Source organism: Osmerus mordax, chromosome 26 (genome assembly GCF_038355195.1).
Source record: "Osmerus mordax isolate fOsmMor3 chromosome 26, fOsmMor3.pri, whole genome shotgun sequence".
Lineage (NCBI taxonomy): Eukaryota > Metazoa > Chordata > Actinopteri > Osmeriformes > Osmeridae > Osmerus > Osmerus mordax.
Genome location: NC_090075.1, coordinates 8,579,580 through 8,607,524, shown reverse-complemented (window position 1 = coordinate 8,607,524; position 27,945 = coordinate 8,579,580). Strand labels below are relative to the sequence as shown.

Sequence of the window (27,945 nt, the reverse complement as noted above, 5' to 3'; positions counted from 1 at the left end):
GTTAAAGACAATGGTTACATGTTTTGGCAATGAACACCGATGCTTCAGCCGCTGTGCCGCCCGGCGCTCTCTGGCACAGAGGTAGGTTTGGTGGTTCCGCGCTTGAGGCCTGTGGATCCCTACAGTTCCCCAGCACACGTGGCCTCAGCAGGCACCGTTGCAGCATATTACCCACAATGCCTTGCTTTCGCATTAGCGTCAAGGCTTCAGGATTCTGTCCGCAAAAGTCCAACAAAGCTCACCCACCCGCTCTTTTGTTCAATACTTTCAGTAACATCCAGGGCATTTTGAAAGAATGCGCCAACAGGATTCGGTCCGCAAAAGTCCAACAAAGCTCACCCACCCGCTCTTTTGTTCAATACTTTCAGTAACATCCAGGGCATTTTGAAAGAATGCGCCAACAGGATTCGGTCCGCAAAAGTCCAACAAAGCTCACCCACCCGCTCTTTTGTTCAATACTTTCAGTAACATCCAGGGCATTTTGAAAGAATGCGCCAACACGCTCGATCCTAAATTGGTCCTCAACATACGCTTGAATCCAAGAATGGGACACCGTCCATGGCTCGGCTGTGCCCCTACACCAGGATGAATTCCCTCTGCTTTGTCAGCTATCCTTTCGCAGAGGCAATATCGTAGTCTATGAAGTCTAGCTGAGACGTGATTATTGCTGGTTGAAAACTTAACCCAATACCCCGTCAGGATTGGCTTGAAATATAGTCAGCCTTGACAATTTTTGATGGCCTCCACGGAGGCTGGCGTCAGTGTGAAAGACAATGGTTACGTGTTTTGGCAATGAGCCCCGATGCTTCAGCTGCTGTACCGCCCGGCGCTCTCTGGCACAGAGGTAGGTTTGGTGGTTCTGCGCTTGAGGCCTGTGGATCCCTACAGTTCCCCAGCACGCGCGGCCTCAGCAGGCACCGTTGCAACATATTACCCACAATGCCTTGCTCTCGCATTAGCATCAAGGCTTCAGGATTCGGTCCGCAAAAGTCCAACAAAGCTCACCCACCCGCTCTTCTGTTCAATACTTTCAGTAACATCCAGGGCATTTTGAAAGAATGCGCCAACACGCTCGATCCTAAATTGGTCCTCAACATACGCTTGAATCCAAGAATGGGACACCGTCCATGGCTCGGCTGTGCCACTACACCAGGCTGAATTCCCTCTGCTTTGTCAGCTATCCTTTCGCAGAGGCAATATCGTAGTCTATGAAGTCTAGCTGAGACGTGATTATTGCTGGTTGAAAACTTAACCCAATACCCCGTCAGGATTGACTTGAAATATAGTCAGCCTTGACAATTTTTGATGGCTTCCACGGAGGCTGGCGTCAGTGTTAAAGACAATGATTACATGTTTTGGCAATGAACCCCGATGCTTCAGCCGCTGTGCGGCCCGGCGCTCTCTGGCACAGAGGTAGGTTTGGTGGTTCCGCGCTTGAGGCCTGTGGATCCCTACAGTTCCCCAGCACACGTGGCCTCAGCAGGCACCGTTGCAGCATATTACCCACAATGCCTTGCTTTCGCATTAGCGTCAAGGCTTCAGGATTCGGTCCGCAAAAGTCCAACAAAGCTCACCCACCCGCTCTTTTGTTCAATACTTTCAGTAACATCCAGGGCATTTTCAAAGAATGCGCCAACAGGATTCGGTCCGCAAAAGTCCAACAAAGCTCACCCACCCGCTCTTTTGTTCAATACTTTCAATAACATCCAGGGCATTTTGAAAGAATGCGCCAACAGGATTCGGTCCGCAAAAGTCCAACAAAGCTCACCCACCCGCTCTTTTGTTCAATACTTTCAGTAACATCCAGGGCATTTTGAAAGAATGCGCCAACACGCTCGATCCTAAATTGGTCCTCAACATACGCTTGAATCCAAGAATGGGACACCGTCCATGGCTCGGCTGTGCCCTTACACCAGGCTGAATTCCCTCTGCTTTGTCAGCTATCCTTTCGCAGAGGCAATATCGTAGTCTATGAAGTCTAGCTGAGACGTGATTATTGCTGGTTGAAAACTTAACCCAATACCCCGTCAGGATTGGCTTGAAATATAGTCAGCCTTGACAATTTTTGATGGCCTCCACGGAGGCTGGCGTCAGTGTTAAAGACAATGGTTACATGTTTTGGCAAGAGCCCCGATGCTTCAGCTGCTGTGCCGCCCGGCGCTCTCTGGCCCAGAGGTAGGTTTGGTGGTTCCGCGCTTGAGGCCTGTGGATCCCTACAGTTCCCCAGCACGCGTAGCCTCAGCAGGCACCGTTGCAGCATATTACCCACAATGCCTTGCTCTCGCATTAGCGTCAAGGCTTCAGGATTCGGACCGCAAAAGTCCAACAAAGCTCACCCACCCGCTCTTTTGTTCAATACTTTCAGTAACATCCAGGGCATTTTGAAAGAATGCGCCAACAGGATTCGGTCCGCAAAAGTCCAACAAAGCTCACCCACCCGCTCTTTTGTTCAATACTTTCAGTAACATCCAGGGCATTTTGAAAGAATGCGCCAACACGCTCGATCCTAAATTGGTCCTCAACATACGCTTGAATCCAAGAATGGGACACCGTCCATGGCTCGGCTGTGCCCCTACACCAGGCTGAATTCCCTCTGCTTTGTCAGCTATCCTTTCGCAGAGGCAATATCGTAGTCTATGAAGTCTAGCTGAGACGTGATTATTGCTGGTTGAAAACTTAACCCAATACCCCGTCAGGATTGGCTTGAAATATAGTCAGCCTTGACAATTTTTGATGGCCTCCACGGAGGCTGGCGTCAGTGTGAAAGACAATGGTTACGTGTTTTGGCAATGAGCCCCGATGCTTCAGATGCTGTACCGCCCGGCGCTCTCTGGCACAGAGGTAGGTTTGGTGGTTCTGCACTTGAGGCCTGTGGATCCCTACAGTTCCCCAGCACGCGCGGCCTCAGCAGGCACCGTTGCAGCATATTACCCACAATGCCTTGCTTTCGCATTAGCGTCAAGGCTTCAGGATTCGGTCCGCAAAAGTCCAACAAAGCTCACCCACCCGCTCTTTTGTTCAATACTTTCAGTAACATCCAGGGCATTTTCAAAGAATGCGCCAACAGGATTCGGTCCGCAAAAGTCCAACAAAGCTCACCCACCCGCTCTTTTGTTCAATACTTTCAATAACATCCAGGGCATTTTCAAAGAATGCGCCAACAGGATTCGGTCCGCAAAAGTCCAACAAAGCTCACCCACCCGCTCTTTTGTTCAATACTTTCAGTAACATCCAGGGCATTTTGAAAGAATGCGCCAACAGGATTCGGTCCGCAAAAGTCCAACAAAGCTCACCCACCCGCTCTTTTGTTCAATACTTTCAGTAACATCCAGGGCATTTTGAAAGAATGCGCCAACACGCTCGATCCTAAATTGGTCCTCAACATACGCTTGAATCCAAGAACGGGACACCGTCCATGGCTCGGCTGTGCCCCTACACCAGGCTGAATTCCCTCTGCTTTGTCAGCTATCCTTTCGCAGAGGCAATATCGTAGTCTATGAAGTCTAGCTGAGACGTGATTATTGCTGGTTGAAAACTTAACCCAATACCCCGTCAGGATTGGCTTGAAATATAGTCAGCCTTGACAATTTTTGATGGCCTCCACGGAGGCTGGCGTCAGTGTGAAAGACAATGGTTACGTGTTTTGGCAATGAGCCCCGATGCTTCAGCTGCTGTACCGCCCGGCGCTCTCTGGCACAGAGATAGGTTTGGTGGTTCTGCGCTTGAGGCCTGTGGATCCCTACAGTTCCCCAGCACGCGCGGCCTCAGCAGGCACCGTTGCAACATATTACCCACAATGCCTTGCTCTCGCATTAGCATCAAGGCTTCAGGATTCGGTCCGCAAAAGTCCAACAAAGCTCACCCACCCGCTCTTCTGTTCAATACTTTCAGTAACATCCAGGGCATTTTGAAAGAATGCGCCAACACGCTCGAACCTAAATTGGTCCTCAACATACGCTTGAATCCAAGAATGGGACACCGTCCATGGCTCGGCTGTGCCACTACACCAGGCTGAATTCCCTCTGCTTTGTCAGCTATCCTTTCGCAGAGGCAATATCGTAGTCTATGAAGTCTAGCTGAGACGTGATTATTGCTGGTTGAAAACTTAACCCAATACCCCGTCAGGATTGACCTGAAATATAGTCAGCCTTGACAATTTTTGATGGCTTCCACGGAGGCTGGTGTCAGTGTTAAAGACAATGGTTACATGTTTTGGCAATGAACCCCGATGCTTCAGCCGCTGTGCGGCCCGGCGCTCTCTGGCACAGAGGTAGGTTTGGTGGTTCCGCGCTTGAGGCCTGTGGATCCCTACAGTTCCCCAGCACACGTGGCCTCAGCAGGCACCGTTGCAGCATATTACCCACAATGCCTTGCTTTCGCATTAGCGTCAAGGCTTCAGGATTCGGTCCGCAAAAGTCCAACAAAGATCACCCACCCGCTCTTTTGTTCAATACTTTCAGTAACATCCAGGGCATTTTCAAAGAATGCGCCAACAGGATTCGGTCCGCCAAATTCCAACAAAGCTCACCCACCCGCTCTTTTGTTCAATACTTTCAATAACATCCAGGGCATTTTGAAAGAATGCGCCAACAGGATTCGGTCCGCAAAAGTCCAACAAAGCTCACCCACCCGCTCTTTTGTTCAATACTTTCAGTAACATCCAGGGCATTTTGAAAGAATGCGCCAACAGGATTCGGTCCGCAAAAGTCCAACAAAGCTCACCCACCCGCTCTTTTGTTCAATACTTTCAGTAACATCCAGGGCATTTTGAAAGAATGCGCCAACACGCTCGATCCTAAATTGGTCCTCAACATACGCTTGAATCCAAGAATGGGACACCGTCCATGGCTCGGCTGTGCCCCTACACCAGGCTGAATTCCCTCTGCTTTGTCAGCTATCCTTTCGCAGAGGCAATATCGTAGTCTATGAAGTCTAGCTGAGACGTGATTATTGCTGGTTGAAAACTTAACCCAATACCCCGTCAGGATTGGCTTGAAATATAGTCAGCCTTGACAATTTTTGATGGCCTCCACGGAGGCTGGCGTCAGTGTGAAAGACAATGGTTACGTGTTTTGGCAATGAGCCCCGATGCTTCAGCTGCTGTACCGCCCGGCGCTCTCTGGCACAGAGGTAGGTTTGGTGGTTCTGCGCTTGAGGCCTGTGGATCCCTACAGTTCCCCAGCACGCGCGGCCTCAGCAGGCACCGTTGCAGCATATTACCCACAATGCCTTGCTCTCGCATTAGCGTCAAGGCTTCAGGATTCGGTCCGCAAAAGTCCAACAAAGCTCACCCACCCGCTCTTCTGTTCAATACTTTCAGTAACATCCAGGGCATTTTGAAAGAATGCGCCAACAGGATTCGGTCCGCTAAAGTCCAACAAAGCTCACCCACCCGCTCTTTTGTTCAATACTTTCAGTAACATCCAGGGCATTTTCAAAGAATGCGCCAACAGGATTCGGTCCGCAAAAGTCCAACAAAGCTCACCCACCCGCTCTTTTGTTCAATACTTTCAGTAACATCCAGGGCATTTTGAAAGAATGCGCCAACAGGATTCGGTCAGCAAAAGTCCAACAAAGCTCACCCACCCGCTCTTTTGTTCAATACTTTCAGTAACATCCAGGGCATTTTGAAAGAATGCGCCAACACGCTCGATCCTAAATTGGTCCTCAACATACGCTTGAATCCAAGAATGGGACACCGTCCATGGCTCGGCTGTGCCCCTACACCAGGATGAATTCCCTCTGCTTTGTCAGCTATCCTTTCGCAGAGGCAATATCGTAGTCTATGAAGTCTAGCTGAGACGTGATTATTGCTGGTTGAAAACTTAACCCAATACCCCGTCAGGATTGGTTTGAAATATAGTCAGCCTTGACAATTTTTGATGGCCTCCACGGAGGCTGGCGTCAGTGTTAAAGACAATGGTTACATGTTTTGGCAATGAGCCCCGATGCTTCAGCCGCTGTGCCGCCCGGCGCTCTCTGGCCCAGAGGTAGGTTTGGTGGTTACGCGCTTGAGGCCTGTGGATCCCTACAGTTCCCCAGCACGCGTGGCCTCAGCAGGCACCGTTGCAGCATATTACCCACAATGCCTTGCTCTCGCATTAGCGTCAAGGCTTCAGGATTCGGACCGCAAAAGTCCAACAGAGCTCACCCACCCGCTCTTTTGTTCAATACTTTCAGTAACATCCAGGGCATTTTGAAAGAATGCGCCAACAGGATTCGGTCCGCAAAAGTCCAACAAAGCTCACCCACCCGCTCTTTTGTTCAATACTTTCAGTAACATCCAGGGCATTTTGAAAGAATGCGCCAACACGCTCGATCCTAAATTGGTCCTCAACATACGCTTGACTCCAAGAATGGGACACCGTCCATGGCTCGGCTGTGCCCCTACACCAGGCTGAATTCCCTCTGCTTTGTCAGCTATCCTTTCGCAGAGGCAATATCGTAGTCTATGAAGTCTAGCTGAGACGTGATTATTGCTGGTTGAAAACTTAACCCAATACCCCGTCAGGATTGGCTTGAAATATAGTCAGCCTTGACAATTTTTGATGGCTTCCACGGAGGCTGGCGTCAGTGTTAAAGACAATGGTTACATGTTTTGGCAATGAACCCCGATGCTTCAGCCGCTGTGCCGCCCGGCGCTCTCTGGCACAGAGGTAGGTTTGGTGGTTCCGCGCTTGAGGCCTGTGGATCCCTACAGTTCCCCAGCACACGTGGCCTCAGCAGGCACCGTTGCAGCATATTACCCACAATGCCTTGCTTTCGCATTAGCGTCAAGGCTTCAGGATTCGGTCCGCAAAAGTCCAACAAAGCTCACCCACCCGCTCTTTTGTTCAATACTTTCAGTAACATCCAGGGCATTTTCAAAGAATGCGCCAACAGGATTCGGTCCGCCAAATTCCAACAAAGCTCACCCACCCGCTCTTTTGTTCAATACTTTCAATAACATCCAGGGCATTTTGAAAGAATGCGCCAACAGGATTCGGTCCGCAAAAGTCCAACAAAGCTCACCCACCCGCTCTTTTGTTCAATACTTTCAGTAACATCCAGGGCATTTTCAAAGAATGCGCCAACAGGATTCGGACCGCAAAAGTCCAACAGAGCTCACCCACCCGCTCTTTTGTTCAATACTTTCAGTAACATCCAGGGCATTTTCAAAGAATGCGCCAACAGGATTCGGTCCGCAAAAGTCCAACAAAGCTCACCCACCCGCTCTTTTGTTCAATACTTTCAATAACATCCAGGGCATTTTCAAAGAATGCGCCAACAGGATTCGGTCCGCAAAAGTCCAACAAAGCTCACCCACCCGCTCTTTTGTTCAATACTTTCAGTAACATCCAGGGCATTTTGAAAGAATGCGCCAACAGGATTCGGTCCGCAAAAGTCCAACAAAGCTCACCCACCCGCTCTTTTGTTCAATACTTTCAGTAACATCCAGGGCATTTTCAAAGGATGCGCCAACAGGATTCGGTCCGCAAAAGTCCAACAAAGCTCACCCACCCGCTCTTTTGTTCAATACTTTCAGTAACATCCAGGGCATTTTGAAAGAATGCGCCAACACGCTCGATCCTAAATTGGTCCTCAACATACGCTTGAATCCAAGAATGGGACACCGTCCATGGCTCGGCTGTGCCCCTACACCAGGCTGAATTCCCTCTGCTTTGTCAGCTATCCTTTCGCAGAGGCAATATCGTAGTCTATGAAGTCTAGCTGAGACGTGATTATTGCTGGTTGAAAACTTAACCCAATACCCCGTCAGGATTGGCTTGAAATATAGTCAGCCTTGACAATTTTTGATGGCCTCCACGGAGGCTGGCGTCAGTGTGAAAGACAATGGTTACGTGTTTTGGCAATGAGCCCCGATGCTTCAGCTGCTGTACCGCCCGGCGCTCTCTGGCACAGAGGTAGGTTTGGTGGTTCTGCGCTTGAGGCCTGTGGATCCCTACAGTTCCCCAGCACGCGCGGCCTCAGCAGGCACCGTTGCAGCATATTACCCACAATGCCTTGCTCTCGCATTAGCGTCAAGGCTTCAGGATTCGGTCCGCAAAAGTCCAACAAAGCTCACCCACCCGCTCTTCTGTTCAATACTTTCAGTAACATCCAGGGCATTTTGAAAGAATGCGCCAACAGGATTCGGTCCGCTAAAGTCCAACAAAGCTCACCCACCCGCTCTTTTGTTCAATACTTTCAGTAACATCCAGGGCATTTTCAAAGAATGCGCCAACAGGATTCGGTCCGCAAAAGTCCAACAAAGCTCACCCACCCGCTCTTTTGTTCAATACTTTCAGTAACATCCAGGGCATTTTGAAAGAATGCGCCAACAGGATTCGGTCAGCAAAAGTCCAACAAAGCTCACCCACCCGCTCTTTTGTTCAATACTTTCAGTAACATCCAGGGCATTTTGAAAGAATGCGCCAACACGCTCGATCCTAAATTGGTCCTCAACATACGCTTGAATCCAAGAATGGGACACCGTCCATGGCTCGGCTGTGCCCCTACACCAGGATGAATTCCCTCTGCTTTGTCAGCTATCCTTTCGCAGAGGCAATATCGTAGTCTATGAAGTCTAGCTGAGACGTGATTATTGCTGGTTGAAAACTTAACCCAATACCCCGTCAGGATTGGTTTGAAATATAGTCAGCCTTGACAATTTTTGATGGCCTCCACGGAGGCTGGCGTCAGTGTTAAAGACAATGGTTACATGTTTTGGCAATGAGCCCCGATGCTTCAGCCGCTGTGCCGCCCGGCGCTCTCTGGCCCAGAGGTAGGTTTGGTGGTTACGCGCTTGAGGCCTGTGGATCCCTACAGTTCCCCAGCACGCGTGGCCTCAGCAGGCACCGTTGCAGCATATTACCCACAATGCCTTGCTCTCGCATTAGCGTCAAGGCTTCAGGATTCGGACCGCAAAAGTCCAACAGAGCTCACCCACCCGCTCTTTTGTTCAATACTTTCAGTAACATCCAGGGCATTTTGAAAGAATGCGCCAACAGGATTCGGTCCGCAAAAGTCCAACAAAGCTCACCCACCCGCTCTTTTGTTCAATACTTTCAGTAACATCCAGGGCATTTTGAAAGAATGCGCCAACACGCTCGATCCTAAATTGGTCCTCAACATACGCTTGACTCCAAGAATGGGACACCGTCCATGGCTCGGCTGTGCCCCTACACCAGGCTGAATTCCCTCTGCTTTGTCAGCTATCCTTTCGCAGAGGCAATATCGTAGTCTATGAAGTCTAGCTGAGACGTGATTATTGCTGGTTGAAAACTTAACCCAATACCCCGTCAGGATTGGCTTGAAATATAGTCAGCCTTGACAATTTTTGATGGCTTCCACGGAGGCTGGCGTCAGTGTTAAAGACAATGGTTACATGTTTTGGCAATGAACCCCGATGCTTCAGCCGCTGTGCCGCCCGGCGCTCTCTGGCACAGAGGTAGGTTTGGTGGTTCCGCGCTTGAGGCCTGTGGATCCCTACAGTTCCCCAGCACACGTGGCCTCAGCAGGCACCGTTGCAGCATATTACCCACAATGCCTTGCTTTCGCATTAGCGTCAAGGCTTCAGGATTCGGTCCGCAAAAGTCCAACAAAGCTCACCCACCCGCTCTTTTGTTCAATACTTTCAGTAACATCCAGGGCATTTTCAAAGAATGCGCCAACAGGATTCGGTCCGCAAAAGTCCAACAAAGCTCACCCACCCGCTCTTTTGTTCAATACTTTCAGTAACATCCAGGGCATTTTGAAAGAATGCGCCAACAGGATTCGGTCCGCAAAAGTCCAACAAAGCTCACCCACCCGCTCTTCTGTTCAATACTTTCAGTAACATCAAGGGCATTTTGAAAGAATGCGCCAACACGCTCGATCCTAAATTGGTCCTCAACATACGCTTGAATCCAAGAATGGGACACCGTCCATGGCTCGGCTGTGCCCCTACACCAGGCTGAATTCCCTCTGCTTTGTCAGTTATCCTTTCGCAGAGGCAATATCGTAGTCTATGAAGTCTAGCTGAGACGTGATTATTGCTGGTTGAAAACTTAACCCAATACCCCGTCAGGATTGGCTTGAAATATAGTCAGCCTTGACAATTTTTGATGGCTTCCACGGAGGCTGGCGTCAGTGTTAAAGACAATGGTTACATGTTTTGGCAATGAACCCCGATGCTTCAGCCGCTGTGCCGCCCGGCGCTCTCTGGCACAGAGGTAGGTTTGGTGGTTCCGCGCTTGAGGCCTGTGGATCCCTACAGTTCCCCAGCACACGTGGCCTCAGCAGGCACCGTTGCAGCATGTTACCCACAATGCCTTGCTTTGGCATTAGCGTCAAGGCTTCAGGATTCGGTCCGCAAAAGTCCAACAAAGCTCACCCACCCGCTCTTTTGTTCAATACTTTCAGTAACATCCAGGGCATTTTCAAAGAATGCGCCAACAGGATTCGGTCCGCAAAAGTCCAACAAAGCTCACCCACCCGCTCTTTTGTTCAATACTTTCAGTAACATCCAGGGCATTTTCAAAGAATGCGCCAACAGGATTCGGTCCGCAAAAGTCCAACAAAGCTCACCCACCCGCTCTTTTGTTCAATACTTTCAGTAACATCCAGGGCATTTTCAAAGAATGCGCCAACAGGATTCGGTCAGCAAAAGTCCAACAAAGCTCACCCACCCGCTCTTCTGTTCAATACTTTCAGTAACATCCAGGGCATTTTGAAAGAATGCGCCAACACGCTCGATCCTAAATTGGTCCTCAACATACGCTTGAATCCAAGAATAGGACACCGTCCATGGCTCGGCTGTGCCCCTACACCAGGCTGAATTCCCTCTGCTTTGTCGGCTATCCTTTCGCAGAGGCAATATCGTAGTCTATGAAGTCTAGCTGAGACGTGATTATTGCTGGTTGAAAACTTAACCCAATACCCCGTCAGGATTGGCTTGAAATATAGTCAGCCTTGACAATTTTTGATGGCTTCCACGGAGGCTGGCGTCAGTGTTAAAGACAATGGTTACATGTTTTGGCAATGAACACCGATGCTTCAGCCGCTGTGCCGCCCGGCGCTCTCTGGCACAGAGGTAGGTTTGGTGGTTCCGCGCTTGAGGCCTGTGGATCCCTACAGTTCCTCAGCACACGTGGCCTCAGCAGGCACCGTTGCAGCATATTACCCACAATGCCTTGCTTTCGCATTAGCGTCAAGGCTTCAGGATTCGGTCCGCAAAAGTCCAACAAAGCTCACCCACCCGCTCTTTTGTTCAATACTTTCAGTAACATCCAGGGCATTTTCAAAGAATGCGCCAACAGGATTCGGTCCGCAAAAGTCCAACAAAGCTCACCCACCCGCTCTTTTGTTCAATACTTTCAATAACATCCAGGGCATTTTGAAAGAATGCGCCAACAGGATTCGGTCCGCAAAAGTCCAACAAAGCTCACCCACCCGCTCTTTTGTTCAATACTTTCAGTAACATCCAGGGCATTTTGAAAGAATGCGCCAACACGCTCGATCCTAAATTGGTCCTCAACATACGCTTGAATCCAAGAATGGGACACCGTCCATGGCTCGGCTGTGCCCCTACACCAGGCTGAATTCCCTCTGCTTTGTCAGCTATCCTTTCGCAGAGGCAATATCGTAGTCTATGAAGTCTAGCTGAGACGTGATTATTGCTGGTTGAAAACTTAACCCAATACCCCGTCAGGATTGGCTTGAAATATAGTCAGCCTTGACAATTTTTGATGGCCTCCACGGAGGCTGGCGTCAGTGTTAAAGACAATGGTTACATGTTTTGGCAAGAGCCCCGATGCTTCAGCTGCTGTGCCGCCCGGCGCTCTCTGGCCCAGAGGTAGGTTTGGTGGTTCCGCGCTTGAGGCCTGTGGATCCCTACAGTTCCCCAGCACGCGTAGCCTCAGCAGGCACCGTTGCAGCATATTACCCACAATGCCTTGCTCTCGCATTAGCGTCAAGGCTTCAGGATTCGGACCGCAAAAGTCCAACAAAGCTCACCCACCCGCTCTTTTGTTCAATACTTTCAGTAACATCCAGGGCATTTTGAAAGAATGCGCCAACAGGATTCGGTCCGCAAAAGTCCAACAAAGCTCACCCACCCGCTCTTTTGTTCAATACTTTCAGTAACATCCAGGGCATTTTGAAAGAATGCGCCAACACGCTCGATCCTAAATTGGTCCTCAACATACGCTTGAATCCAAGAATGGGACACCGTCCATGGCTCGGCTGTGCCCCTACACCAGGCTGAATTCCCTCTGCTTTGTCAGCTATCCTTTCGCAGAGGCAATATCGTAGTCTATGAAGTCTAGCTGAGACGTGATTATTGCTGGTTGAAAACTTAACCCAATACCCCGTCAGGATTGGCTTGAAATATAGTCAGCCTTGACAATTTTTGATGGCCTCCACGGAGGCTGGCGTCAGTGTGAAAGACAATGGTTACGTGTTTTGGCAATGAGCCCCGATGCTTCAGATGCTGTACCGCCCGGCGCTCTCTGGCACAGAGGTAGGTTTGGTGGTTCTGCACTTGAGGCCTGTGGATCCCTACAGTTCCCCAGCACGCGCGGCCTCAGCAGGCACCGTTGCAGCATATTACCCACAATGCCTTGCTTTCGCATTAGCGTCAAGGCTTCAGGATTCGGTCCGCAAAAGTCCAACAAAGCTCACCCACCCGCTCTTTTGTTCAATACTTTCAGTAACATCCAGGGCATTTTCAAAGAATGCGCCAACAGGATTCGGTCCGCAAAAGTCCAACAAAGCTCACCCACCCGCTCTTTTGTTCAATACTTTCAATAACATCCAGGGCATTTTCAAAGAATGCGCCAACAGGATTCGGTCCGCAAAAGTCCAACAAAGCTCACCCACCCGCTCTTTTGTTCAATACTTTCAGTAACATCCAGGGCATTTTGAAAGAATGCGCCAACAGGATTCGGTCCGCAAAAGTCCAACAAAGCTCACCCACCCGCTCTTTTGTTCAATACTTTCAGTAACATCCAGGGCATTTTCAAAGGATGCGCCAACAGGATTCGGTCCGCAAAAGTCCAACAAAGCTCACCAACCCGCTCTTTTGTTCAATACTTTCAGTAACATCCAGGGCATTTTGAAAGAATGCGCCAACACGCTCGATCCTAAATTGGTCCTCAACATACGCTTGAATCCAAGAATGGGACACCGTCCATGGCTCGGCTGTGCCCCTACACCAGGCTGAATTCCCTCTGCTTTGTCAGCTATCCTTTCGCAGAGGCAATATCGTAGTCTATGAAGTCTAGCTGAGACGTGATTATTGCTGGTTGAAAACTTAACCCAATACCCCGTCAGGATTGGCTTGAAATATAGTCAGCCTTGACAATTTTTGATGGCCTCCACGGAGGCTGGCGTCAGTGTGAAAGACAATGGTTACGTGTTTTGGCAATGAGCCCCGATGCTTCAGCTGCTGTACCGCCCGGCGCTCTCTGGCACAGAGGTAGGTTTGGTGGTTCTGCGCTTGAGGCCTGTGGATCCCTACAGTTCCCCAGCACGCGCGGCCTCAGCAGGCACCGTTGCAACATATTACCCACAATGCCTTGCTCTCGCATTAGCATCAAGGCTTCAGGATTCGGTCCGCAAAAGTCCAACAAAGCTCACCCACCCGCTCTTCTGTTCAATACTTTCAGTAACATCCAGGGCATTTTGAAAGAATGCGCCAACACGCTCGATCCTAAATTGGTCCTCAACATACGCTTGAATCCAAGAATGGGACACCGTCCATGGCTCGGCTGTGCCACTACACCAGGCTGAATTCCCTCTGCTTTGTCAGCTATCCTTTCGCAGAGGCAATATCGTAGTCTATGAAGTCTAGCTGAGACGTGATTATTGCTGGTTGAAAACTTAACCCAATACCCTGTCAGGATTGACCTGAAATATAGTCAGCCTTGACAATTTTTGATGGCTTCCACAGAGGCTGGTGTCAGTGTTAAAGACAATGGTTACATGTTTTGGCAATGAACCCCAATGCTTCAGCCGCTGTGCGGCCCGGCGCTCTCTGGCACAGAGGTAGGTTTGGTGGTTCCGCGCTTGAGGCCTGTGGATCCCTACAGTTCCCCAGCACACGTGGCCTCAGCAGGCACCGTTGCAGCATATTACCCACAATGCCTTGCTTTCGCATTAGCGTCAAGGCTTCAGGATTCGGTCCGCAAAAGTCCAACAAAGCTCACCCACCCGCTCTTTTGTTCAATACTTTCAGTAACATCCAGGGCATTTTCAAAGAATGCGCCAACAGGATTCGGTCCGCCAAATTCCAACAAAGCTCACCCACCCGCTCTTTTGTTCAATACTTTCAATAACATCCAGGGCATTTTGAAAGAATGCGCCAACAGGATTCGGTCCGCAAAAGTCCAACAAAGCTCACCCACCCGCTCTTTTGTTCAATACTTTCAGTAACATCCAGGGCATTTTGAAAGAATGCGCCAACAGGATTCGGTCCGCAAAAGTCCAACAAAGCTCACCCACCCGCTCTTTTGTTCAATACTTTCAGTAACATCCAGGGCATTTTGAAAGAATGCGCCAACACGCTCGATCCTAAATTGGTCCTCAACATACGCTTGAATCCAAGAATGGGACACCGTCCATGGCTCGGCTGTGCCCCTACACCAGGCTGAATTCCCTCTGCTTTGTCAGCTATCCTTTCGCAGAGGCAATATCGTAGTCTATGAAGTCTAGCTGAGACGTGATTATTGCTGGTTGAAAACTTAACCCAATACCCCGTCAGGATTGGCTTGAAATATAGTCAGCCTTGACAATTTTTGATGGCCTCCACGGAGGCTGGCGTCAGTGTTAAAGACAATGGTTACATATTTTGGCATTGAGCCCCGATGCTTCAGCCGCTGTGCCGCCCGGCGCTCTCTGGCCCAGAGGTAGGTTTGGTGGTTCCGCGCTTGAGGCCTGTGGATCCCTACAGTTCCCCAGCACGCGTGGCCTCAGCAGGCACCGTTGCAGCATATTACCCACAATGCCTTGCTCTCGCATTAGCGTCAAGGCTTCAGGATTCGGACCGCAAAAGTCCAACAAAGCTCACCCACCCGCTCTTTTGTTCAATACTTTCAGTAACATCCAGGGCATTTTGAAAGAATGCGCCAACAGGATTCGGTCCGCAAAAGTCCAACAAAGCTCACCCACCCGCTCTTTTGTTCAATACTTTCAGTAACATCCAGGGCATTTTGAAAGAATGCGCCAACACGCTCGATCCTAAATTGGTCCTCAACATACGCTTGAATCCAAGAATGGGACACCGTCCATGGCTCGGCTGTGCCCCTACACCAGGCTGAATTCCCTCTGCTTTGTCGGCTATCCTTTCGCAGAGGCAATATCGTAGTCTATGAAGTCTAGCTGAGACGTGATTATTGCTGGTTGAAAACTTAACCCAATACCCCGTCAGGATTGGCTTGAAATATAGTCAGCCTTGACAATTTTTGATGGCCTCCACGGAGGCTGGCGTCAGTGTGAAAGACAATGGTTACGTGTTTTGGCAATGAGCCCCGATGCTTCAGCTGCTGTACCGCCCGGCGCTCTCTGGCACAGAGGTAGGTTTGGTGGTTCTGCGCTTGAGGCCTGTGGATCCCTACAGTTCCCCAGCACGCGCGGCCTCAGCAGGCACCGTTGCAACATATTACCCACAATGCCTTGCTCTCGCATTAGTATCAAGGCTTCAGGATTCGGTCCGCAAAAGTCCAACAAAGCTCACCCACCTGCTCTTCTGTTCAATACTTTCAGTAACATCCAGGGCATTTTGAAAGAATGCGCCAACACGCTCGATCCTAAATTGGTCCTCAACATACGCTTGAATCCAAGAATGGGACACCGTCCATGGCTCGGCTGTGCCACTACACCAGGCTGAATTCCCTCTGCTTTGTCAGCTATCCTTTCGCAGAGGCAATATCGTAGTCTATGAAGTCTAGCTGAGACGTGATTATTGCTGGTTGAAAACTTAACCCAATACCCCGTCAGGATTGACTTGAAATATAGTCAGCCTTGACAATTTTTGATGGCTTCCACGGAGGCTGGCGTCAGTGTTAAAGACAATGGTTACATGTTTTGGCAATGAACCCCGATGCTTCAGCCGCTGTGCGGCCCGGCGCTCTCTGGCACAGAGGTAGGTTTGGTGGTTCCGCGCTTGAGGCCTGTGGATCCCTACAGTTCCCCAGCACACGTGGCCTCAGCAGGCACCGTTGCAGCATATTACCCACAATGCCTTGCTTTCGCATTAGCGTCAAGGCTTCAGGATTCGGTCCGCAAAAGTCCAACAAAGCTCACCCACCCGCTCTTTTGTTCAATACTTTCAGTAACATCCAGGGCATTTTGAAAGAATGCGCCAACACGCTCGATCCTAAATTGGTCCTCAACATACGCTTGAATCCAAGAATGGGACACCGTCCATGGCTCGGCTGTGCCCCTACACCAGGCTGAATTCCCTCTGCTTTGTCAGCTATCCTTTCGCAGAGGCAATATCGTAGTCTATGAAGTCTAGCTGAGACGTGATTATTGCTGGTTGAAAACTTAACCCAATACCCCGTCAGGATTGGCTTGAAATATAGTCAGCCTTGACAATTTTTGATGGCCTCCACGGAGGCTGGCGTCAGTGTTAAAGACAATGGTTACATGTTTTGGCAATGAGCCCCGATGCTTCAGCCGCTGTGCTGCCCGGCGCTCTCTGGCCCAGAGGTAGGTTTGGTGGTTCCGCGCTTGAGGCCTGTTGATCCCTACAGTTCCCCAGCACGCGTGGCCTCAGCAGGCACCGTTGCAGCATATTACCCACAATGCCTTGCTCTCGCATTAGCGTCAAGGCTTCAGGATTCGGACCGCAAAAGTCCAACAAAGCTCACCCACCCGCTCTTTTGTTCAATACTTTCAGTAACATCCAGGGCATTTTCAAAGAATGCGCCAACAGGATTCGGTCCGCAAAAGTCCAACAAAGCTCACCCACCCGCTCGTTTGTTCAATACTTTCAGTAACATCCAGGGCATTTTGAAAGAATGCGCCAACAGGATTCGGTCCGCAAAAGTCCAACAAAGCTCACCCACCCGCTCTTCTGTTCAATACTTTCAGTAACATCAAGGGCATTTTGAAAGAATGCGCCAACACGCTCGATCCTAAATTGGTCCTCAACATACGCTTGAATCCAAGAATGGGACACCGTCCATGGCTCGGCTGTGCCCCTACACCAGGCTGAATTCCCTCTGCTTTGTCAGTTATCCTTTCGCAGAGGCAATATCGTAGTCTATGAAGTCTAGCTGAGACGTGATTATTGCTGGTTGAAAACTTAACCCAATACCCCGTCAGGATTGGCTTGAAATATAGTCAGCCTTGACAATTTTTGATGGCTTCCACGGAGGCTGGCGTCAGTGTTAAAGACAATGGTTACATGTTTTGGCAATGAACCCCGATGCTTCAGCCGCTGTGCCGCCCGGCGCTCTCTGGCACAGAGGTAGGTTTGGTGGTTCCGCGCTTGAGGCCTGTGGATCCCTACAGTTCCCCAGCACACGTGGCCTCAGCAGGCACCGTTGCAGCATGTTACCCACAATGCCTTGCTTTGGCATTAGCGTCAAGGCTTCAGGATTCGGTCCGCAAAAGTCCAACAAAGCTCACCCACCCGCTCTTTTGTTCAATACTTTCAGTAACATCCAGGGCATTTTCAAAGAATGCGCCAACAGGATTCGGTCCGCAAAAGTCCAACAAAGCTCACCCACCCGCTCTTTTGTTCAATACTTTCAGTAACATCCAGGGCATTTTCAAAGAATGCGCCAACAGGATTCGGTCCGCAAAAGTCCAACAAAGCTCACCCACCCGCTCTTTTGTTCAATACTTTCAGTAACATCCAGGGCATTTTCAAAGAATGCGCCAACAGGATTCGGTCCGCAAAAGTCCAACAAAGCTCACCCACCCGCTCTTCTGTTCAATACTTTCAGTAACATCAAGGGCATTTTGAAAGAATGCGCCAACACGCTCGATCCTAAATTGGTCCTCAACATACGCTTGAATCCAAGAATGGGACACCGTCCATGGCTCGGCTGTGCCCCTACACCAGGCTGAATTCCCTCTGCTTTGTCAGTTATCCTTTCGCAGAGGCAATATCGTAGTCTATGAAGTCTAGCTGAGACGTGATTATTGCTGGTTGAAAACTTAACCCAATACCCCGTCAGGATTGGCTTGAAATATAGTCAGCCTTGACAATTTTTGATGGCTTCCACGGAGGCTGGCGTCAGTGTTAAAGACAATGGTTACATGTTTTGGCAATGAACCCCGATGCTTCAGCCGCTGTGCCGCCCGGCGCTCTCTGGCACAGAGGTAGGTTTGGTGGTTCCGCGCTTGAGGCCTGTGGATCCCTACAGTTCCCCAGCACACGTGGCCTCAGCAGGCACCGTTGCAGCATGTTACCCACAATGCCTTGCTTTGGCATTAGCGTCAAGGCTTCAGGATTCGGTCCGCAAAAGTCCAACAAAGCTCACCCACCCGCTCTTTTGTTCAATACTTTCAGTAACATCCAGGGCATTTTCAAAGAATGCGCCAACAGGATTCGGTCCGCAAAAGTCCAACAAAGCTCACCCACCCGCTCTTTTGTTCAATACTTTCAGTAACATCCAGGGCATTTTCAAAGAATGCGCCAACAGGATTCGGTCCGCAAAAGTCCAACAAAGCTCACCCACCCGCTCTTTTGTTCAATACTTTCAGTAACATCCAGGGCATTTTCAAAGAATGCGCCAACAGGATTCGGTCAGCAAAAGTCCAACAAAGCTCACCCACCCGCTCTTCTGTTCAATACTTTCAGTAACATCCAGGGCATTTTGAAAGAATGCGCCAACACGCTCGATCCTAAATTGGTCCTCAACATACGCTTGAATCCAAGAATAGGACACCGTCCATGGCTCGCCTGTGCCCCTACACCAGGCTGAATTCCCTCTGCTTTGTCGGCTATCCTTTCGCAGAGGCAATATCGTAGTCTATGAAGTCTAGCTGAGACGTGATTATTGCTGGTTGAAAACTTAACCCAATACCCCGTCAGGATTGGCTTGAAATATAGTCAGCCTTGACAATTTTTGATGGCTTCCACGGAGGCTGGCGTCAGTGTTAAAGACAATGGTTACATGTTTTGGCAATGAACACCGATGCTTCAGCCGCTGTGCCGCCCGGCGCTCTCTGGCACAGAGGTAGGTTTGGTGGTTCCGCGCTTGAGGCCTGTGGATCCCTACAGTTCCTCAGCACACGTGGCCTCAGCAGGCACCGTTGCAGCATATTACCCACAATGCCTTGCTTTCGCATTAGCGTCAAGGCTTCAGGATTCGGTCCGCAAAAGTCCAACAAAGCTCACCCACCCGCTCTTTTGTTCAATACTTTCAGTAACATCCAGGGCATTTTCAAAGAATGCGCCAACAGGATTCGGTCCGCAAAAGTCCAACAAAGCTCACCCACCCGCTCTTTTGTTCAATACTTTCAATAACATCCAGGGCATTTTGAAAGAATGCGCCAACAGGATTCGGTCCGCAAAAGTCCAACAAAGCTCACCCACCCGCTCTTTTGTTCAATACTTTCAGTAACATCCAGGGCATTTTGAAAGAATGCGCCAACACGCTCGATCCTAAATTGGTCCTCAACATACGCTTGAATCCAAGAATGGGACACCGTCCATGGCTCGGCTGTGCCCCTACACCAGGCTGAATTCCCTCTGCTTTGTCAGCTATCCTTTCGCAGAGGCAATATCGTAGTCTATGAAGTCTAGCTGAGACGTGATTATTGCTGGTTGAAAACTTAACCCAATACCCCGTCAGGATTGGCTTGAAATATAGTCAGCCTTGACAATTTTTGATGGCCTCCACGGAGGCTGGCGTCAGTGTTAAAGACAATGGTTACATGTTTTGGCAAGAGCCCCGATGCTTCAGCTGCTGTGCCGCCCGGCGCTCTCTGGCCCAGAGGTAGGTTTGGTGGTTCCGCGCTTGAGGCCTGTGGATCCCTACAGTTCCCCAGCACGCGTAGCCTCAGCAGGCACCGTTGCAGCATATTACCCACAATGCCTTGCTCTCGCATTAGCGTCAAGGCTTCAGGATTCGGACCGCAAAAGTCCAACAAAGCTCACCCACCCGCTCTTTTGTTCAATACTTTCAGTAACATCCAGGGCATTTTGAAAGAATGCGCCAACAGGATTCGGTCCGCAAAAGTCCAACAAAGCTCACCCACCCGCTCTTTTGTTCAATACTTTCAGTAACATCCAGGGCATTTTGAAAGAATGCGCCAACACGCTCGATCCTAAATTGGTCCTCAACATACGCTTGAATCCAAGAATGGGACACCGTCCATGGCTCGGCTGTGCCCCTACACCAGGCTGAATTCCCTCTGCTTTGTCAGCTATCCTTTCGCAGAGGCAATATCGTAGTCTATGAAGTCTAGCTGAGACGTGATTATTGCTGGTTGAAAACTTAACCCAATACCCCGTCAGGATTGGCTTGAAATATAGTCAGCCTTGACAATTTTTGATGGCCTCCACGGAGGCTGGCGTCAGTGTGAAAGACAATGGTTACGTGTTTTGGCAATGAGCCCCGATGCTTCAGATGCTGTACCGCCCGGCGCTCTCTGGCACAGAGGTAGGTTTGGTGGTTCTGCACTTGAGGCCTGTGGATCCCTACAGTTCCCCAGCACGCGCGGCCTCAGCAGGCACCGTTGCAGCATATTACCCACAATGCCTTGCTTTCGCATTAGCGTCAAGGCTTCAGGATTCGGTCCGCAAAAGTCCAACAAAGCTCACCCACCCGCTCTTTTGTTCAATACTTTCAGTAACATCCAGGGCATTTTCAAAGAATGCGCCAACAGGATTCGGTCCGCAAAAGTCCAACAAAGCTCACCCACCCGCTCTTTTGTTCAATACTTTCAATAACATCCAGGGCATTTTCAAAGAATGCGCCAACAGGATTCGGTCCGCAAAAGTCCAACAAAGCTCACCCACCCGCTCTTTTGTTCAATACTTTCAGTAACATCCAGGGCATTTTGAAAGAATGCGCCAACAGGATTCGGTCCGCAAAAGTCCAACAAAGCTCACCCACCCGCTCTTTTGTTCAATACTTTCAGTAACATCCAGGGCATTTTCAAAGGATGCGCCAACAGGATTCGGTCCGCAAAAGTCCAACAAAGCTCACCAACCCGCTCTTTTGTTCAATACTTTCAGTAACATCCAGGGCATTTTGAAAGAATGCGCCAACACGCTCGATCCTAAATTGGTCCTCAACATACGCTTGAATCCAAGAATGGGACACCGTCCATGGCTCGGCTGTGCCCCTACACCAGGCTGAATTCCCTCTGCTTTGTCAGCTATCCTTTCGCAGAGGCAATATCGTAGTCTATGAAGTCTAGCTGAGACGTGATTATTGCTGGTTGAAAACTTAACCCAATACCCCGTCAGGATTGGCTTGAAATATAGTCAGCCTTGACAATTTTTGATGGCCTCCACGGAGGCTGGCGTCAGTGTGAAAGACAATGGTTACGTGTTTTGGCAATGAGCCCCGATGCTTCAGCTGCTGTACCGCCCGGCGCTCTCTGGCACAGAGGTAGGTTTGGTGGTTCTGCGCTTGAGGCCTGTGGATCCCTACAGTTCCCCAGCACGCGCGGCCTCAGCAGGCACCGTTGCAACATATTACCCACAATGCCTTGCTCTCGCATTAGCATCAAGGCTTCAGGATTCGGTCCGCAAAAGTCCAACAAAGCTCACCCACCCGCTCTTCTGTTCAATACTTTCAGTAACATCCAGGGCATTTTGAAAGAATGCGCCAACACGCTCGATCCTAAATTGGTCCTCAACATACGCTTGAATCCAAGAATGGGACACCGTCCATGGCTCGGCTGTGCCACTACACCAGGCTGAATTCCCTCTGCTTTGTCAGCTATCCTTTCGCAGAGGCAATATCGTAGTCTATGAAGTCTAGCTGAGACGTGATTATTGCTGGTTGAAAACTTAACCCAATACCCTGTCAGGATTGACCTGAAATATAGTCAGCCTTGACAATTTTTGATGGCTTCCACAGAGGCTGGTGTCAGTGTTAAAGACAATGGTTACATGTTTTGGCAATGAACCCCAATGCTTCAGCCGCTGTGCGGCCCGGCGCTCTCTGGCACAGAGGTAGGTTTGGTGGTTCCGCGCTTGAGGCCTGTGGATCCCTACAGTTCCCCAGCACACGTGGCCTCAGCAGGCACCGTTGCAGCATATTACCCACAATGCCTTGCTTTCGCATTAGCGTCAAGGCTTCAGGATTCGGTCCGCAAAAGTCCAACAAAGCTCACCCACCCGCTCTTTTGTTCAATACTTTCAGTAACATCCAGGGCATTTTCAAAGAATGCGCCAACAGGATTCGGTCCGCCAAATTCCAACAAAGCTCACCCACCCGCTCTTTTGTTCAATACTTTCAATAACATCCAGGGCATTTTGAAAGAATGCGCCAACAGGATTCGGTCCGCAAAAGTCCAACAAAGCTCACCCACCCGCTCTTTTGTTCAATACTTTCAGTAACATCCAGGGCATTTTGAAAGAATGCGCCAACAGGATTCGGTCCGCAAAAGTCCAACAAAGCTCACCCACCCGCTCTTTTGTTCAATACTTTCAGTAACATCCAGGGCATTTTGAAAGAATGCGCCAACACGCTCGATCCTAAATTGGTCCTCAACATACGCTTGAATCCAAGAATGGGACACCGTCCATGGCTCGGCTGTGCCCCTACACCAGGCTGAATTCCCTCTGCTTTGTCAGCTATCCTTTCGCAGAGGCAATATCGTAGTCTATGAAGTCTAGCTGAGACGTGATTATTGCTGGTTGAAAACTTAACCCAATACCCCGTCAGGATTGGCTTGAAATATAGTCAGCCTTGACAATTTTTGATGGCCTCCACGGAGGCTGGCGTCAGTGTTAAAGACAATGGTTACATATTTTGGCATTGAGCCCCGATGCTTCAGCCGCTGTGCCGCCCGGCGCTCTCTGGCCCAGAGGTAGGTTTGGTGGTTCCGCGCTTGAGGCCTGTGGATCCCTACAGTTCCCCAGCACGCGTGGCCTCAGCAGGCACCGTTGCAGCATATTACCCACAATGCCTTGCTCTCGCATTAGCGTCAAGGCTTCAGGATTCGGACCGCAAAAGTCCAACAAAGCTCACCCACCCGCTCTTTTGTTCAATACTTTCAGTAACATCCAGGGCATTTTGAAAGAATGCGCCAACAGGATTCGGTCCGCAAAAGTCCAACAAAGCTCACCCACCCGCTCTTTTGTTCAATACTTTCAGTAACATCCAGGGCATTTTGAAAGAATGCGCCAACACGCTCGATCCTAAATTGGTCCTCAACATACGCTTGAATCCAAGAATGGGACACCGTCCATGGCTCGGCTGTGCCCCTACACCAGGCTGAATTCCCTCTGCTTTGTCGGCTATCCTTTCGCAGAGGCAATATCGTAGTCTATGAAGTCTAGCTGAGACGTGATTATTGCTGGTTGAAAACTTAACCCAATACCCCGTCAGGATTGGCTTGAAATATAGTCAGCCTTGACAATTTTTGATGGCCTCCACGGAGGCTGGCGTCAGTGTGAAAGACAATGGTTACGTGTTTTGGCAATGAGCCCCGATGCTTCAGCTGCTGTACCGCCCGGCGCTCTCTGGCACAGAGGTAGGTTTGGTGGTTCTGCGCTTGAGGCCTGTGGATCCCTACAGTTCCCCAGCACGCGCGGCCTCAGCAGGCACCGTTGCAACATATTACCCACAATGCCTTGCTCTCGCATTAGCATCAAGGCTTCAGGATTCGGTCCGCAAAAGTCCAACAAAGCTCACCCACCCGCTCTTCTGTTCAATACTTTCAGTAACATCCAGGGCATTTTGAAAGAATGCGCCAACACGCTCGATCCTAAATTGGTCCTCAACATACGCTTGAATCCAAGAATGGGACACCGTCCATGGCTCGGCTGTGCCACTACACCAGGCTGAATTCCCTCTGCTTTGTCAGCTATCCTTTCGCAGAGGCAATATCGTAGTCTATGAAGTCTAGCTGAGACGTGATTATTGCTGGTTGAAAACTTAACCCAATACCCCGTCAGGATTGACTTGAAATATAGTCAGCCTTGACAATTTTTGATGGCTTCCACGGAGGCTGGCGTCAGTGTTAAAGACAATGGTTACATGTTTTGGCAATGAACCCCGATGCTTCAGCCGCTGTGCGGCCCGGCGCTCTCTGGCACAGAGGTAGGTTTGGTGGTTCCGCGCTTGAGGCCTGTGGATCCCTACAGTTCCCCAGCACACGTGGCCTCAGCAGGCACCGTTGCAGCATATTACCCACAATGCCTTGCTTTCGCATTAGCGTCAAGGCTTCAGGATTCGGTCCGCAAAAGTCCAACAAAGCTCACCCACCCGCTCTTTTGTTCAATACTTTCAGTAACATCCAGGGCATTTTCAAAGAATGCGCCAACAGGATTCGGTCCGCAAAAGTCCAACAAAGCTCACCCACCCGCTCTTTTGTTCAATACTTTCAGTAACATCCAGGGCATTTTCAAAGAATGCGCCAACAGGATTCGGTCAGCAAAAGTCCAACAAAGCTCACCCACCCGCTCTTCTGTTCAATACTTTCAGTAACATCCAGGGCATTTTGAAAGAATGCGCCAACACGCTCGATCCTAAATTGGTCCTCAACATACGCTTGAATCCAAGAATAGGACACCGTCCATGGCTCGGCTGTGCCCCTACACCAGGCTGAATTCCCTCTGCTTTGTCGGCTATCCTTTCGCAGAGGCAATATCGTAGTCTATGAAGTCTAGCTGAGACGTGATTATTGCTGGTTGAAAACTTAACCCAATACCCCGTCAGGATTGGCTTGAAATATAGTCAGCCTTGACAATTTTTGATGGCTTCCACGGAGGCTGGCGTCAGTGTTAAAGACAATGGTTACATGTTTTGGCAATGAACACCGATGCTTCAGCCGCTGTGCCGCCCGGCGCTCTCTGGCACAGAGGTAGGTTTGGTGGTTCCGCGCTTGAGGCCTGTGGATCCCTACAGTTCCCCAGCACACGTGGCCTCAGCAGGCACCGTTGCAGCATATTACCCACAATGCCTTGCTTTCGCATTAACGTCAAGGCTTCAGGATTCGGTCCGCAAAAGTCCAACAAAGCTCACCCACCCGCTCTTTTGTTCAATACTTTCAGTAACATCCAGGGCATTTTCAAAGAATGCGCCAACAGGATTCGGTCCGCAAAAGTCCAACAAAGCTCACCCACCCGCTCTTTTGTTCAATACTTTCAGTAACATCCAGGGCATTTTGAAAGAATGCGCCAACAGGATTCGGTCCGCAAAAGTCCAACAAAGCTCACCCACCCGCTCTTTTGTTCAATACTTTCAGTAACATCCAGGGCATTTTGAAAGAATGCACCAACACGCTCGATCCTAAATTGGTCCTCAACATACGCTTGAATCCAAGAATGGGACACCGTCCATGGCTCGGCTGTGCCCCTACACCAGGATGAATTCCCTCTGCTTTGTCAGCTATCCTTTCGCAGAGGCAATATCGTAGTCTATGAAGTCTAGCTGAGACGTGATTATTGCTGGTTGAAAACTTAACCCAATACCCCGTCAGGATTGGCTTGAAATATAGTCAGCCTTGACAATTTTTGATGGCCTCCACGGAGGCTGGCGTCAGTGTGAAAGACAATGGTTACGTGTTTTGGCAATGAGCCCCGATGCTTCAGCTGCTGTACCGCCCGGCGCTCTCTGGCACAGAGGTAGGTTTGGTGGTTCTGCGCTTGAGGCCTGTGGATCCCTACAGTTCCCCAGCACGCGCGGCCTCAGCAGGCACCGTTGCAACATATTACCCACAATGCCTTGCTCTCGCATTAGCATCAAGGCTTCAGGATTCGGTCCGCAAAAGTCCAACAAAGCTCACCCACCCGCTCTTCTGTTCAATACTTTCAGTAACATCCAGGGCATTTTGAAAGAATGCGCCAACACGCTCGATCCTAAATTGGTCCTCAACATACGCTTGAATCCAAGAATGGGACACCGTCCATGGCTCGGCTGTGCCACTACACCAGGCTGAATTCCCTCTGCTTTGTCAGCTATCCTTTCGCAGAGGCAATATCGTAGTCTATGAAGTCTAGCTGAGACGTGATTATTGCTGGTTGAAAACTTAACCCAATACCCCGTCAGGATTGACTTGAAATATAGTCAGCCTTGACAATTTTTGATGGCTTCCACGGAGGCTGGCGTCAGTGTTAAAGACAATGGTTACATGTTTTGGCAATGAACCCCGATGCTTCAGCCGCTGTGCGGCCCGGCGCTCTCTGGCACAGAGGTAGGTTTGGTGGTTCCGCGCTTGAGGCCTGTGGATCCCTACAGTTCCCCAGCACACGTGGCCTCAGCAGGCACCGTTGCAGCATATTACCCACAATGCCTTGCTTTCGCATTAGCGTCAAGGCTTCAGGATTCGGTCCGCAAAAGTCCAACAAAGCTCACCCACCCGCTCTTTTGTTCAATACTTTCAGTAACATCCAGGGCATTTTCAAAGAATGCGCCAACAGGATTCGGTCCGCAAAAGTCCAACAAAGCTCACCCACCCGCTCTTTTGTTCAATACTTTCAATAACATCCAGGGCATTTTGAAAGAATGCGCTAACAGGATTCGGTCCGCAAAAGTCCAACAAAGCTCACCCACCCGCTCTTTTGTTCAATACTTTCAGTAACATCCAGGGCATTTTCAAAGAATGCGCCAACAGGATTCGGTCCGCAAAAGTCCAACAAAGCTCACCCACCCGCTCTTTTGTTCAATACTTTCAGTAACATCCAGGGCATTTTCAAAGAATGCGCCAACAGGATTCGGTCCGCAAAAGTCCAACAAAGCTCACCCACCCGCTCTTTTGTTCAATACTTTCAGTAACATCCAGGGCATTTTCAAAGAATGCGCCAACAGGATTCGGTCCGCAAAAGTCCAACAAAGCTCACCCACCCGCTCTTTTGTTCAATACTTTCAGTAACATCCAGGGCATTTTGAAAGAATGCGCCAACACGCTCGATCCTAAATTGGTCCTCAACATACGCTTGAATCCAAGAATGGGACACCGTCCATGGCTCGGCTGTGCCCCTACACCAGGCTGAATTCCCTCTGCTTTGTCAGCTATCCTTTCGCAGAGGCAATATCGTAGTCTATGAAGTCTAGCTGAGACGTGATTATTGCTGGTTGAAAACTTAACCCAATACCCCGTCAGGATTGGCTTGAAATATAGTCAGCCTTGACAATTTTTGATGGCCTCCACGGAGGCTGGCGTCAGTGTGAAAGACAATGGTTACGTGTTTTGGCAATGAGCCCCGATGCTTCAGCTGCTGTACCGCCCGGCGCTCTCTGGCACAGAGGTAGGTTTGGTGGTTCTGCGCTTGAGGCCTGTGGATCCCTACAGTTCCCCAGCACGCGCGGCCTCAGCAGGCACCGTTGCAACATATTACCCACAATGCCTTGCTCTCGCATTAGCGTCAAGGCTTCATCCAAGATGGCGCCGATGATGGCTGCCTCGGTCGTTAGGTGCGCTCTTTTTTGTCTTGTTTTGTCTGTTAATTCAGTGTTCTGCCAAGATTTCCGGGGTTCTCTAACTAGAGAAGTACTTCTAAACATCAGGACTACAACTCCTGTGGATTTATTTCCCACTTTTCTGCTTCCAGCGGCGGAATTAGTGGGAATTATAGTCAAAGCCACCCTCGGCTTTGTCCTAGCAGCGAAGCGCCGTAGGAGAGGCAAACGAGCCGGTGCTCTGGTGCGACTCCGTCGGCGTGGGGCACGCACAGCGTTACCGGGGATATTTCTCTCCAACGTGCGTTCACTGAGCAACAAACTGGATGAACTTCAGCTACTGGTGTGGAAAAACAGAGACTTTCATTCATCTTCCGTTTTGTGCTTTACGGAGACATGGCTGAGTGAACTGATCCCAGACTCTGCGCTACAGCTAGCAGGT

General features: G+C 50.0%; 36 non-coding genes across 36 annotated transcripts; all 36 read left to right on the top strand.

Annotated features, from left to right (window-relative positions):
* The first annotated feature begins 610 nt into the window (after positions 1 to 610).
* On the top strand, positions 611 to 752 carry LOC136936417 (U4 spliceosomal RNA). Its single transcript, XR_010875088.1, has one exon. It is a non-coding gene; the product is annotated as a U4 spliceosomal RNA (small nuclear RNA).
* Positions 753 to 1,179: 427 nt separating this feature from the next.
* LOC136936437 (U4 spliceosomal RNA) lies at positions 1,180 to 1,321 on the top strand. Its single transcript, XR_010875106.1, has one exon. It is a non-coding gene; the product is annotated as a U4 spliceosomal RNA (small nuclear RNA).
* Positions 1,322 to 1,942: 621 nt separating this feature from the next.
* On the top strand, positions 1,943 to 2,084 carry LOC136936416 (U4 spliceosomal RNA). Its single transcript, XR_010875087.1, has one exon. It is a non-coding gene; the product is annotated as a U4 spliceosomal RNA (small nuclear RNA).
* Positions 2,085 to 2,607: 523 nt separating this feature from the next.
* On the top strand, positions 2,608 to 2,749 carry LOC136936415 (U4 spliceosomal RNA). Its single transcript, XR_010875086.1, has one exon. It is a non-coding gene; the product is annotated as a U4 spliceosomal RNA (small nuclear RNA).
* Positions 2,750 to 3,467: 718 nt separating this feature from the next.
* LOC136936414 (U4 spliceosomal RNA) lies at positions 3,468 to 3,609 on the top strand. Its single transcript, XR_010875085.1, has one exon. It is a non-coding gene; the product is annotated as a U4 spliceosomal RNA (small nuclear RNA).
* Positions 3,610 to 4,036: 427 nt separating this feature from the next.
* On the top strand, positions 4,037 to 4,178 carry LOC136936466 (U4 spliceosomal RNA). The gene has a single exon (XR_010875132.1). It is a non-coding gene; the product is annotated as a U4 spliceosomal RNA (small nuclear RNA).
* Positions 4,179 to 4,896: 718 nt separating this feature from the next.
* LOC136936413 (U4 spliceosomal RNA) lies at positions 4,897 to 5,038 on the top strand. Its single transcript, XR_010875084.1, has one exon. It is a non-coding gene; the product is annotated as a U4 spliceosomal RNA (small nuclear RNA).
* A 718-nt stretch (positions 5,039 to 5,756) lies between these two features.
* On the top strand, positions 5,757 to 5,898 carry LOC136936443 (U4 spliceosomal RNA). The gene has a single exon (XR_010875111.1). It is a non-coding gene; the product is annotated as a U4 spliceosomal RNA (small nuclear RNA).
* A 524-nt stretch (positions 5,899 to 6,422) lies between these two features.
* LOC136936460 (U4 spliceosomal RNA) lies at positions 6,423 to 6,564 on the top strand. Its single transcript, XR_010875127.1, has one exon. It is a non-coding gene; the product is annotated as a U4 spliceosomal RNA (small nuclear RNA).
* Positions 6,565 to 7,670: 1,106 nt separating this feature from the next.
* Positions 7,671 to 7,812, top strand: LOC136936412 (U4 spliceosomal RNA). The gene has a single exon (XR_010875083.1). It is a non-coding gene; the product is annotated as a U4 spliceosomal RNA (small nuclear RNA).
* Positions 7,813 to 8,530: 718 nt separating this feature from the next.
* Positions 8,531 to 8,672, top strand: LOC136936442 (U4 spliceosomal RNA). The gene has a single exon (XR_010875110.1). It is a non-coding gene; the product is annotated as a U4 spliceosomal RNA (small nuclear RNA).
* A 524-nt stretch (positions 8,673 to 9,196) lies between these two features.
* LOC136936458 (U4 spliceosomal RNA) lies at positions 9,197 to 9,338 on the top strand. Its single transcript, XR_010875125.1, has one exon. It is a non-coding gene; the product is annotated as a U4 spliceosomal RNA (small nuclear RNA).
* Positions 9,339 to 9,959: 621 nt separating this feature from the next.
* On the top strand, positions 9,960 to 10,101 carry LOC136936457 (U4 spliceosomal RNA). The gene has a single exon (XR_010875124.1). It is a non-coding gene; the product is annotated as a U4 spliceosomal RNA (small nuclear RNA).
* A 718-nt stretch (positions 10,102 to 10,819) lies between these two features.
* Positions 10,820 to 10,961, top strand: LOC136936456 (U4 spliceosomal RNA). Its single transcript, XR_010875123.1, has one exon. It is a non-coding gene; the product is annotated as a U4 spliceosomal RNA (small nuclear RNA).
* Positions 10,962 to 11,582: 621 nt separating this feature from the next.
* LOC136936410 (U4 spliceosomal RNA) lies at positions 11,583 to 11,724 on the top strand. Its single transcript, XR_010875081.1, has one exon. It is a non-coding gene; the product is annotated as a U4 spliceosomal RNA (small nuclear RNA).
* Positions 11,725 to 12,247: 523 nt separating this feature from the next.
* On the top strand, positions 12,248 to 12,389 carry LOC136936409 (U4 spliceosomal RNA). Its single transcript, XR_010875080.1, has one exon. It is a non-coding gene; the product is annotated as a U4 spliceosomal RNA (small nuclear RNA).
* An 815-nt stretch (positions 12,390 to 13,204) lies between these two features.
* On the top strand, positions 13,205 to 13,346 carry LOC136936406 (U4 spliceosomal RNA). Its single transcript, XR_010875079.1, has one exon. It is a non-coding gene; the product is annotated as a U4 spliceosomal RNA (small nuclear RNA).
* A 427-nt stretch (positions 13,347 to 13,773) lies between these two features.
* On the top strand, positions 13,774 to 13,915 carry LOC136936472 (U4 spliceosomal RNA). Its single transcript, XR_010875138.1, has one exon. It is a non-coding gene; the product is annotated as a U4 spliceosomal RNA (small nuclear RNA).
* Positions 13,916 to 14,633: 718 nt separating this feature from the next.
* Positions 14,634 to 14,775, top strand: LOC136936405 (U4 spliceosomal RNA). The gene has a single exon (XR_010875078.1). It is a non-coding gene; the product is annotated as a U4 spliceosomal RNA (small nuclear RNA).
* A 524-nt stretch (positions 14,776 to 15,299) lies between these two features.
* Positions 15,300 to 15,441, top strand: LOC136936404 (U4 spliceosomal RNA). Its single transcript, XR_010875077.1, has one exon. It is a non-coding gene; the product is annotated as a U4 spliceosomal RNA (small nuclear RNA).
* Positions 15,442 to 15,868: 427 nt separating this feature from the next.
* LOC136936436 (U4 spliceosomal RNA) lies at positions 15,869 to 16,010 on the top strand. The gene has a single exon (XR_010875105.1). It is a non-coding gene; the product is annotated as a U4 spliceosomal RNA (small nuclear RNA).
* A 427-nt stretch (positions 16,011 to 16,437) lies between these two features.
* Positions 16,438 to 16,579, top strand: LOC136936403 (U4 spliceosomal RNA). The gene has a single exon (XR_010875076.1). It is a non-coding gene; the product is annotated as a U4 spliceosomal RNA (small nuclear RNA).
* Positions 16,580 to 17,200: 621 nt separating this feature from the next.
* LOC136936455 (U4 spliceosomal RNA) lies at positions 17,201 to 17,342 on the top strand. The gene has a single exon (XR_010875122.1). It is a non-coding gene; the product is annotated as a U4 spliceosomal RNA (small nuclear RNA).
* A 718-nt stretch (positions 17,343 to 18,060) lies between these two features.
* Positions 18,061 to 18,202, top strand: LOC136936454 (U4 spliceosomal RNA). The gene has a single exon (XR_010875121.1). It is a non-coding gene; the product is annotated as a U4 spliceosomal RNA (small nuclear RNA).
* A 718-nt stretch (positions 18,203 to 18,920) lies between these two features.
* Positions 18,921 to 19,062, top strand: LOC136936453 (U4 spliceosomal RNA). Its single transcript, XR_010875120.1, has one exon. It is a non-coding gene; the product is annotated as a U4 spliceosomal RNA (small nuclear RNA).
* A 621-nt stretch (positions 19,063 to 19,683) lies between these two features.
* Positions 19,684 to 19,825, top strand: LOC136936402 (U4 spliceosomal RNA). Its single transcript, XR_010875075.1, has one exon. It is a non-coding gene; the product is annotated as a U4 spliceosomal RNA (small nuclear RNA).
* A 523-nt stretch (positions 19,826 to 20,348) lies between these two features.
* LOC136936401 (U4 spliceosomal RNA) lies at positions 20,349 to 20,490 on the top strand. The gene has a single exon (XR_010875074.1). It is a non-coding gene; the product is annotated as a U4 spliceosomal RNA (small nuclear RNA).
* An 815-nt stretch (positions 20,491 to 21,305) lies between these two features.
* On the top strand, positions 21,306 to 21,447 carry LOC136936400 (U4 spliceosomal RNA). The gene has a single exon (XR_010875073.1). It is a non-coding gene; the product is annotated as a U4 spliceosomal RNA (small nuclear RNA).
* A 427-nt stretch (positions 21,448 to 21,874) lies between these two features.
* LOC136936470 (U4 spliceosomal RNA) lies at positions 21,875 to 22,016 on the top strand. The gene has a single exon (XR_010875136.1). It is a non-coding gene; the product is annotated as a U4 spliceosomal RNA (small nuclear RNA).
* A 718-nt stretch (positions 22,017 to 22,734) lies between these two features.
* Positions 22,735 to 22,876, top strand: LOC136936399 (U4 spliceosomal RNA). The gene has a single exon (XR_010875072.1). It is a non-coding gene; the product is annotated as a U4 spliceosomal RNA (small nuclear RNA).
* A 524-nt stretch (positions 22,877 to 23,400) lies between these two features.
* On the top strand, positions 23,401 to 23,542 carry LOC136936397 (U4 spliceosomal RNA). Its single transcript, XR_010875070.1, has one exon. It is a non-coding gene; the product is annotated as a U4 spliceosomal RNA (small nuclear RNA).
* A 427-nt stretch (positions 23,543 to 23,969) lies between these two features.
* LOC136936434 (U4 spliceosomal RNA) lies at positions 23,970 to 24,111 on the top strand. Its single transcript, XR_010875103.1, has one exon. It is a non-coding gene; the product is annotated as a U4 spliceosomal RNA (small nuclear RNA).
* Positions 24,112 to 24,732: 621 nt separating this feature from the next.
* Positions 24,733 to 24,874, top strand: LOC136936451 (U4 spliceosomal RNA). The gene has a single exon (XR_010875119.1). It is a non-coding gene; the product is annotated as a U4 spliceosomal RNA (small nuclear RNA).
* Positions 24,875 to 25,495: 621 nt separating this feature from the next.
* LOC136936395 (U4 spliceosomal RNA) lies at positions 25,496 to 25,637 on the top strand. Its single transcript, XR_010875069.1, has one exon. It is a non-coding gene; the product is annotated as a U4 spliceosomal RNA (small nuclear RNA).
* A 427-nt stretch (positions 25,638 to 26,064) lies between these two features.
* LOC136936433 (U4 spliceosomal RNA) lies at positions 26,065 to 26,206 on the top strand. Its single transcript, XR_010875102.1, has one exon. It is a non-coding gene; the product is annotated as a U4 spliceosomal RNA (small nuclear RNA).
* A 912-nt stretch (positions 26,207 to 27,118) lies between these two features.
* LOC136936394 (U4 spliceosomal RNA) lies at positions 27,119 to 27,260 on the top strand. The gene has a single exon (XR_010875068.1). It is a non-coding gene; the product is annotated as a U4 spliceosomal RNA (small nuclear RNA).
* The last annotated feature ends 685 nt before the right edge of the window (positions 27,261 to 27,945 follow it).